This window comes from Macrotis lagotis, chromosome 5 (genome assembly GCF_037893015.1).
Source record: "Macrotis lagotis isolate mMagLag1 chromosome 5, bilby.v1.9.chrom.fasta, whole genome shotgun sequence".
Classification (NCBI taxonomy): Eukaryota; Metazoa; Chordata; class Mammalia; order Peramelemorphia; family Peramelidae; genus Macrotis; species Macrotis lagotis.
The window spans coordinates 9,092,503-9,103,478 of record NC_133662.1 but is presented as its reverse complement, the minus strand read 5'-3'; positions in this window follow the sequence as shown (position 1 = coordinate 9,103,478).

Here is a 10,976-nt window from a genome sequence, read left to right as displayed (position 1 = left end):
TTTATGAATGAAACAGAATATTCTTGTGATAAAAGAAAAATAATATAAATAAAGTTCAAAGAAACCAGAGAAGTTTTGTATTAATTGATGCAGAATAAAGTGTATAGTAGTAGTAGTAGTAGTACAGTTTCTATTATAACTAAACATTATAAAGAAAAATAATTTTGGAAGACCTGAGAACACTAACCAATTCCACAGGACATAAAATAAAGCATGTTACTTCTGGCAGAGAAATGATGAACTAAGATGCAAAATGACACATTCATTTTCTAATACACCAATGTAGGATTTTGTTATGAATAATGTTATAGTAAGTCAATAAGCATTTTTTAAGCATCTACTGTGTGCCAGGCAGTGGAATATTGAAAAGAAGAGAGTATCCATATATTTGTTGAAATCCCTGGTATGAGGGCAGGACTTGAAAAAACTGTGAGTCAGCCACAGGGCAATAGCTACCAGAATTTCAATTGGGTATTAGATATGGTATTGTTGGAGGAAACCCAGAAGTGGCAATGGGGAAGAAGGAGTATTCTAATTCCCCTCACCCCTCAATAGCAAGTTGGGGAATGAATGAATAAATGTGCAAACAATAATGGAAAGGGAGGCCTGGAAGACTGTATTAAGAGGAGGGGATGAGGGGAGCAGAGTCAAGATGGCAGCATGAAGGCAGGAATTCCCCGAAAACTCATTCCCAAAAAAGAATCCCAAAGCTATCAAATTATGACTCAAGCCAAAATTTAGAGGGGACAGAACCCACAGAAAGACTGAGTAATACAATTTCCCAGTCTAAGACAACCTAGAAGTTCCACAGAAAAAGTCTGTTTCACTGGGACTGGAGGTTGGGAAAAGATGCTGTAAGCACAGTTGCAGACACAGTCGCAGCCATAGCCACAGACACAGTGTGGTACAGGTGGGTCAAGTGCCTAGAAACCTGAGAATGTCTGTGAAAGAGGGAGAAGTTTCCAGACCTCCTGGCCCTGGGATCACCAGGAACAGCTTGAAGGGCTGGTGAGAGAACTCTGATGCACCAGAATGAGTGGGAAGTGAACACTAGCCTCAGAGCAGCCCTGTGGTGAGAACCTGCAGCAGGAATCAGGGAAGCCAGACTGCACCTCCAGAGCATAGCCCACAAATGGTAAGGGGGTCAGGGGAGACTGCAGAGGTCCCCCTGCTCTCCCCAGGGAAGGATTCAGCTGTTTGCCCACACCCAAATCCAGCTTACAGTTTGGGCTCCCATACCACCATAGCTAAGCAAGGACTCTCCTCACAGCTCCAGGGCAGAGGGGAGGACCTGAACACAGGCAAGAGAGCAGTCAGAGTCTCTCATAAGACCTTGGAGGAATTAAAGTCCCAGTGGGGTGTCCCAAAAAAAACCCCAAAGACTTTGGAAGTGTAGTAAATCAGTCATAGGATGAGGAAATCAGCAAACAAAAGAAAAAGAATCCAACCATAGGAAATTACTTTGTCCCATAGAAGATTCAGAAAATGACAAAATTGAAGTTTCTATATCCAAAAACCACCAAGAGAAATAGAAAATGGGCTCAGGCTATAGATGAGCTCAAAAAAAAAGACTTTGAAAAGCAATTAATAAGGGAGGTAGAAGAAAAGTTGGGAGGAGAAATGAAAGCGATGCACATAAATTATGAAAACTCTTTCTTGGTGAAAGAAATACAAAAATATACTGAAGAAAATAATATGTCAAAAATCAGTTTAGGCAAATGGAAAAAGCAACCCAAAAGGCAAATGAGGGGAAGAATGCCTTAAAAAGAAGAATTGGCCAATTGGAAAAAGGAGATAAAAAAGTTCTCTGAAGAAAATAACTCCTTAAAATGCAGAATGGAACTAAAGGAAGTTGATGACTATGAGAACTCAGGAAGAAATAAAACTGTACCCCCAAAAAATATTAGAAGAAAATGTGAAATATCTCATTGGAAAAACAATTGACCTCGAAAACAGATGCAGAAGAGGTAATTTAAAAATTATTGGGCTACCTGAAAGTCATGACCAGGAAAAAAGCCTAGACTTAATTTTTCAAGAAATAATATAGGGGCAGCTAGGTGGCTCAGTGAATAGAGCACCAGCCTTGGAGTCAGGAGTACCTGGGTTCAAATCCGAACTCAGACACTTAATAATTACCTAGCCGTGTGGCCTTGGGCAAGCCACTTAACCCCATTGCCTTGAAAAAAAATCTAAAAATAAATAAATAAATAATACAGCAAAATTGCCCTGAGATCCTAGAAGCAGAGAATAAAATAGAAATTGAGGAAATTCACCCCCTGAAAGAGATCCCAAAAGAAAAAGTTCCAGGAATATTGAAGAATGCTGAAGAAAATAATAATAATAGCCAAATTCCAAAAACCCCAAGTCGAAGAGAAATTACTAAACACTGCCAGAAACAAACAATTCAACTATTGTGTCTCTATATAGCCAGGATTACACAGGATCTGGCAGCATCTTCATCAAGGGCTTGTGGGACTCGGAATATGATATTCCAGATGGCAAAAGATCTTGGTTTACAACTGAGAATCAACTACCCAGCAAATCTATACACCATTTTTCAAGGGGAAAAGATGGACTTTTTTTTTTAGGTTTTTGCAAGGCAAATGGGGTTAAGTGGCTTGCCCAAGGCCACACGGCTAGGTAATTAAGTGTCTGAGACCAGATTTGAACCCAGGTACTCCTGACTCCAGGGCCAGTGCTTTATCCACTGTGCCACCTAGCAGCCCCAAAAGGGAAAGGGGTCAGCTCTCATTTGGCCTTGCATACTTTGGTTCTCTTCTCAGCTCTATCATTTTTTTTAGGTTGAAAAGATGGACTTTCAATGACACAGGAGAATTTCAAACTTTCTTACTGAAACAACCAGAGTTGAGCAGAAAGTTTGATCTCCAAGTACAGGACTCAAATGAACCATAGAGAGGATGGATGAGAAGGACTAACTATGAGGAACTTAATGATATTGAACTATCTGTATTCCTACATGGGAAGAAGATACTGATAATCCAAATGAACTTTCTCATAAGAGCAGTTAGAAGGAGCATATATGGACAAGGCACAGGAAGAAATTGAATATAATGGTATAGTCTAGTAAAAAGATGGAGTCAATGGGTGATAAAGAAAAGTACTGGGAGGAAAAGAAAGAAGAGGAAGAAGGAGCTAAGACATTTCACATAAAAGAGTCAAGAAAAAGCTTTTTCAATGGAATGGAACAGGGGCAGGTGAAGGGGAATGAGTGAGTCTTCACTCTCATCAGAAATGGCTCAGAGAGGAAATAACATACACACTAAATAGGGTACAGAAATCTATCTTACACTAGAGGGAAAATGAGAAGAAAGGAATAGGATAAGAGGGAATGGGAGAGAGAAGGGAGGAGTAGGTGATAGAAGAGAGGGACAATCATGGGAGAAGGTATTCAGAATACACTTTAAAAGAGAAAATGGAATAGATGAGAGTGGGAAGGAATAAAGTAGAGGGAAATACAACTAGTAATAACAACTGTAGGAAAAATAGTGAAGCAACATCTTTGGTAAACTTATGAAAAAGAAGACAACTCATCCTAGAGATAGAGCTATTGGAATATGAATACAGACTGAAGTACATTTATTTCTCTCTCACTATTCTTGAGGTTTCTCATCTTCTTGAGGGTGTGTGTGTGTGTGTGTGTGTGTGTGTGTAAGGGGGGTATGTTTACTCTCATAACAAAATTATTGCAATAATATAAAATAAATAAACCAAAAAGTATATTTGGAAGAATGAGAAAAAATAAAAATTTAAAAAAAAAGAGGAAGGGCCAGATTACAGTAAGTTCAAGAAGCTGGAAGAAGTGAGAAAGGAAAAGGTTTAAAATGAAAGCAATTGAATAGTAATGGTGATAATTGTTTCAACCCTGAATTTATTGGAAATGTTCTGAGTTTATTACCATTAAATATAATATTTGTTGATAGTTTTTAGATAGATATTATTTATTATTTTGAGGAAAAACTCCATTTATTCCTAAACTTTCTAGTGTTTTTAATAGAAATGAATGCTGTATTTCATCAAAGACTTTTTCAGCTTCTATTGAGATAATCATATGATTTCTGTTGATTTTACTATTGATTATGTATAACTATGTTAAATGTTACCCTAATGTTGAACCATCCCTACCTGCCTGGTATAAATCCAACCTGATCATGGTGGATTATCCTTGTAATAATTTGCTGAGTCTCATTGCTAAAATTTTATTTAAGATTTTTTCATCAATATTTATTAGGGAGATTTGTCTGTTTTGGTTCTTCCTGGTTTAGGTATCAGCACCATGTTGTTGTCATAAAAGGAGTTTCACAGAACTTCTTTTCCTATTTTTTAAATAGTTTATGTAAAATAGGAATTAATTGTACCTTAAATGTTTGATAGAATTCACTTGTAAATTCATCTGGATCAGGAGACTTTTTCTTAGGGAGTTTATTGATGGTTTCTTCAATTTCTTTTTCTGAAATGGGATTATGTAAGTAATTTAATTCCTCTTCTGTTAATCTGGGTAGTTTGTATTTTTGTAAATATTCATCCATTTCAATCAAGTTGTCCAATTTATTGGCATATAGGTCAGCAAAGTAGCTCTGAATTATCTCTTTAATTTCCTCCTCATTGGTGGTTAGTTCACCTTTTTCATTTTTGATCCTGGTAATTTGGTTATTTTTTTTTAATCAGATTAACCAGAGGTTTGTCTATTTTATTGACTTTTGCACAAAACCAATCTTAGTTTTATTTTCTGAGATCAATGATTGTCTTGCTTTCCATTTTATTAATCTCTCCCTTGATTTGCAGAATTTCTAATTTGGTTTTTAATTGGAGATGTTTAATTTGTTCTTTTACTAGCTTTTTTTTAGTTCATCCTCAATTCATTGATCTCCTCTTTCTCTATTTTATTCATATAGGCATTTAGAGATATAAAGTTTCCCCTCAAAACTGCCTTGGCTGCATCCCATAAATTTTGGTAGAAGTCTCATCATTGTCCTTTTCTTGGATATAATTATTGATTATTTCTATTATTTGCTGTTTGATCCACCCATTATTTAAGATAAAGTTATTTCCTTTCCAATTATTTGGAATATTTGGAAAAATAATTATCTTTCCCTGACCCTTTATTGCATGTAATTTTTATTGCCTTATGGTCTGAGATGTTTTTATTGCATCATGGTCTGAGATGTGTGTATTTATTATTTCTACCTTTCTACACTGATTTTTAAGGTTTTTGTGCCCTAGTCCATAGTCAATTTTGGTGAAGGTGCCATGTACTGCCGAGAAAAAGGTATATGCTTTTCTATCCCCATTAAGTTTTCTCCAGAGATCTATCATATTGATATTGAGATTAAAGTTTTGCTGTCTATGTCTCCTTGTAATTCACTCAGGAATCTGGATTCCTCTAGGAATTTGGATGTTATACCATTAGGTGCATACATGGTTATTGATGGTATAGCTTTATTACCAATGGTGCCTTTTAAGATGTAGTTTCCTTCCTTATCCCATTTAATGAGATTGATTTTTGCTTTTACTTTGTCTGAGATTAATATTGCTAACCCAGATATTACTTCAGCTGAGGCATAATATATTTTGCTCCTATCTTTTACCTTTACTCTGTGAACCAGTCCCTGATTCAAATGTGTTTCTTGTAAACAACATATTGCATGATTCTGGTTTTTAATCCATTCTGCTATCCATTTCCATATTATGGGACAGTTCATCCCATTCACATTTACAGTTAAGATTACTAATTCTGTATATCCCTCCATGCTATCTTTCTCCATTTATATTTATCTCTTTCCTTTTTCTCATATTCCTCCTCACCAAAATTTATTAATTTTCCCCCTTTGATTTTTCTTTTGAAAATTTAACATTCAGGGTGGCTAGGTGGCACAGTGGATAGAGCACTGACCCTGGAGTCAGGAGTACCTGAGTTCAAATCTGGTCTCAGACACTTAATAATTACCTAGCTCTGTGGCCTTGGGCAAGCCACTTAACCCCACTGCCTTGCAACAAAAAATTTAACTTTCAGTTTGTTTTCACTTATAATATATAGTATTAGAAATGCTAGCAGTAGCAGTAAGAAAAGCAAAAGAAAATGAAGGAATCAGAATTGGCAATGAGGAAGCAAAACTTTCACTCTTTGCAGATGATATGATGGTAAAACCTAGAGAACTCAAAATATCATCTAAAAAACTCCTTGAAACAATTAACACAGTCGGCAAAGTAGCAGGATTTAAAATAAGACCACATAAATCACCAGCATTTCTATATATGAACAACAAAGCCCAAGAACAAGAGATAGAAAGAGGAATTCCATTTAAAATAACTGTAGACAACATTAAGTACCTGGGAATCTACCTCCCAAGCAAACCCAGAAACTGTATGAATATAATTATAAAGCTCTCCTCACCCAAATAGAGTCAGATTTAAATAACTGGGAAAATGTCAAATGCTCATGGTTAGATTGAGCTAATATAATAAAAATGACAATTCTATCCAAATTAAATTACTTATTCAGTGCCATACCAATCAAACTACCAAATAACTACTTTACTAAGCTAGGAAAAATAGTAACAAAATTCAACTGGAGCAACAAAAGGGCAAGAATAGCAAGGGAACTGATGGGAAAAAAAATGTAAAGGAAGGTGGCTTAGCTCTACCAGATCTAAAAACTATATTATAAATCAGCAGTTATCAAAACTTCCTGGTAGACACAATACTGACAAGATGGCAGAGAGAAGACAGACACAGTGCTAGTCTCCTGATCTTCCCTCATATATAATATGAAACAAACCTCTTAAAAGAAATCTGCTGATCTACAAAACCCAGAAAGAGAAACTAGAAGATCTACCTCAAGGTTTGTCCTCCAGGATTGTGGGTGAGCGGGGCCCAGAGGGCAGACTCTTACGGGAGCACAGGACAGGGTCAGAGCCTGAGAGCTCCACTAGCTTGATTGGCAGGTTGGGCAAGAGTCAGAGAGCTTGACTAGCCTGATCAGTGGGGCAGACTAGAGCCTGGAAGCCTAAAAGTGGGACGAGCCTGATTGGCCATAGGGGCTCAGGCCAACTAAAGAGTAGAGGCATTAGTTGAGGCACTGACAGTCTGAAGCTTGCCTGCAGAGCTGGAAGGTGAGTTCCACTGCTGGAGAACTGGAGCCATACCTTCATTTCAGCTGAAGCCTCTTCCCAGAACAAACACAATTACAACCCACCTCTGCCCCAGGCTAAGAGCAACAGACCTCCCTCAGCTGTGAGTAGGGAAAACAATTATCTTGCCCTAGGGCAAAACCCACAATTGGACAAAGATAAAAATACTCTACAGCTTCATTCACCCCCTCCAGGCTAAAGGAGAGGGCCTCAAATTAAGGTCACAGACACTCCAGAGAAAGCAACCAACACAGCCTACTGGCCAGCCCACTTGAAGTTACTAAACCTAGTGAGTAAAGCCTCTAGGGATCTCAACACCAAACCTCTGTGAAGCAGCCCCTTGTCAACATAAGATCTTAGGAAAATGAAGAAAGGTCAGAGAAAAGAAGGGTCCATAGAGAAATTTCTAGAAGAAAAAGATCCTAACTCGGAGAGACCTAGGAGAATATGAGGAGAGATCTGAGGAGAATATGATCTGGTCCCTAACACAGAAAGACTGAGTCAAATTTAAAAAACAAAAGCCAGTCCCCAATTGACAAAAGGCAATTTACAGATGAGGAGATCAAAGCAATCCATAGTCATATGAAAAATTTTGCTATCTCATACTTTATTTTTTTTTCCTTAAGGATATGATTTCTCTCTCATCACATTCAACTGAGATCAATGTATACCATGGAAACAATGCAAAGACTTAACAGAATACCTTCTGTGGGAGCTGGGGGGAGGGAAACAAGAATGGGGGGATAATTGTAAAACTCAAAATAAATAAAATCTTTCCTAAAAAAAAAAACAGGGGTGGCTAGGCGGCACAGTGGATAGAGCACCGGCCCTGGAGTCAGGAGTACCTGCGTTCAAATCCATCTCAGACACTTAATCATTACCTAGCTGTGTGGCCTTGGGCAAGCTACTTAACCCCAATTGCCTTGCAAAAACCTGAAAAAAATTACAAACTATGCAAGGACACAGTAAAGCAAATAGTCTTATTCACTGTTTTATCAACTACTTATTCTCCTTGGACAAAAGATTCTAGAGTTGTCTAGGACTCCTTTCAAAATTGTAAAATTGTAGTCTTCCCCACATCTCTTATTCTTAAATAGGGAATTTTTTCTTATTCGTAACAAATCCTACTATTCCAAATACTCCTCTTTTCTTCCTTAACTGATCTACCCTTTTCCTCTTGTGAAATGCTTTACTTTTCTATCCTAAATTGCTGCAGAATGTTAACTGATTTGCTGTGTACCCTAAGTGGGCTTGAAAGAGTATAAAAACCAAATCTGTATCCCAGGAATCTAAAACAGTAATAAAAGTCTTTTGTTTTCAGTTTAGCTACTTATCTTTGACTCAGTCATCAGAATCTTCCTAATGGGTGCACATCTCTCGAAGCAGATATACTCCCAATTTTCCATTAGCAGCTCTCTGCTTGGTTTCCCCTACAAGGAACAATATGCCTCACCCAAGATAAGCTGGTCACCTGAAATCTCATCACCATGCTTGCTGACTCAGTTTTTGATTCTCATTACTTTAACCCTGCCACTGACAAGAGTAGGTGCTTATGTCTGTTGGATTGAATTAAATTAAAGGAGAGAGTTCCCCAACACTGGTGTTCCAGGATCTTTCAGAATTCACAAGTTCACTGCCATTCTAGGACATATCTCCAGGATACTCATTTGCCTAAAAACTGGGAAAAGCAAACACAAAACAGGCAGAGGTAGTCATGGCCTCTGGAGATCCCCTGAAAGACTGAGTGGGGGACAGAGAAATCATCTCTTCTTTCAGTAGATATTCTAGGACGTAACCGAAACAACCACATACTTTATAGCCCTGGGAAAAAAAAAAGTCAGACTGGTAACTTATATATCCAGTAAGACAGCTCTTCCTGCTTAGCAGCCAATTAAGATACCTCATTATGCCCCACTACAAATGCCTGAGTTAGATCGACTTTGTTAAACCCCAGACCTTGCATTTGGTTGACTAAAAGTGGCTAATGGGGGCGGCTAGGTGGCGCAGTGGATAAAGCACCAGCCCTGGAGTCAGGAGATGGGTTCTCAGACAATTACCTAGCTGTGTGGCCTTGGGCAAGCCACTTAACCCCATTTGCCTTGCAAAAACCTTTAAAAAAAAAAGTGGCTAATGAATGGCTGTACAAATTCTGTAAACAACCCACTGTTGCACCAGAAATTGAAAACTGGAGAGAGGAAATAATTTGCCCCAAGTCACATAACTAGCAGAACTGCATCTAGAAACCAAGTATAGTGTTCAAAATCATTGCCACTTGTTTGCAAAAACCGAAGACCTAAAATCTGTGTTCTGTCTTCATTGCTCCATGACTTTCATTGCTAGCTAAAGATGATTCTTTGACCAAATTAAAAATGCTCTCTTTCCTCAGCCTTTTAGACCTCTCCTGCCTCTGTGGGCCACTCTTCTTTCCTTGATATTTTCTTTGACTGCATCTTCTAGTTTTCCTTGGACCTGATTAACCAATCTGAATTTCCTTTTTCCTACTTTCCTTTTACCCTTGTAATATAATTTTATTATCGGTTTTTTAGTTCCATTTTAGGGAAGGGTGACTAGGTAGTACCATGTACAGAGTGCTAGGCCAGAGTTCAAATTCAGTTTCAGATATGAACCATGTGATGTTAAACAAGTCACTTGACCTCTGTCTACTTCAGTTTCCTCACCTGTAAAATGAGGATACCTCTTAGAACTGGGAGAGTCAAATATGGAAAATATAAAGCACTTTTACAGATGCTAAAGAACTATGTAAAAACTATAACCATATTAGTTACAATCTAAGAAAATTACATTTGCTTTCTACATAAACCTTGGTATTGCTCAAGTCAGTCAATAAACATTAAGCACCTACTGAGCAGTTGGGTTGTACAGTGGCTAGAGCACTCACTGGGCCTGGAATCAGGAAAATTCATCTTCCTGAGTTCAAATCTAACTTCAGACACTTCCTAGTCATGTGACCCTGGGCAAGTCACTTCACTCTGTTTGCCTCAGTTTCCTCATTTGTAAAATGAACCAAAGGAACCAGTATTTCTGCCTAGAAAACCCCAAATGGGGTCATGAAGAATCAGACAAAATTGAAAAATGACAGAACAAGTACCTATCAAATGTCAGGCACTTTGTTGAACACTGGATTCAAAATTTCTTTGCTTAAAAAAATTCCTCTTAAAAATTAAAAGGCAAGTCATGTATTGAGGAGACTAGAACTCACATTTTATGATCCTGTCAACTCAGAATGCTTTGTTTCTAGTCCCAGTTCTACCAGTTATGTGATCTAAAGTCATGCAACTATTTTTTCTCCAACAGTGGAAAAAAAAAAACCATGTAGTGGTTTCATTCAACCTACATGGAAACAAACTGAAAATATTCAGGGGTTTCCCCTAAACAACAGAAGCAGTAGGCATGTAAAACTGGATCTGTCACCTTGAAGACAAGCCATCTTTTTTTATCTCCCCTGTAATTCTCTGGCATAAACCTGTTCATACTCTACATGTATAGAAATGCTGAATAAATTCAAACCAGCTCAAAGAATACCATGGATTTTCCATTTCTTTCAGGCTCTGTACTCTAGTGGGAAAGCACTGGTTTTGTTAGGGAACAAGTTCAAATCCCCGCTCAAGACATGTACTAGCTGTCACAGAAACTGGATTTTCTAGTTCTCTGGGTTTCCAAGTAGTTTCAATCGACATTTCTTGAGTTCCAGAGATAGAGGACTAAGAAACCAGATATCCAGGTATCTGAAGGTAGTATGGACTATAAGGAGGAAAAGAAGATCAAGACATTTTTAAACTGTGGCTTAGATTTCTTTCTCCTTTCTTC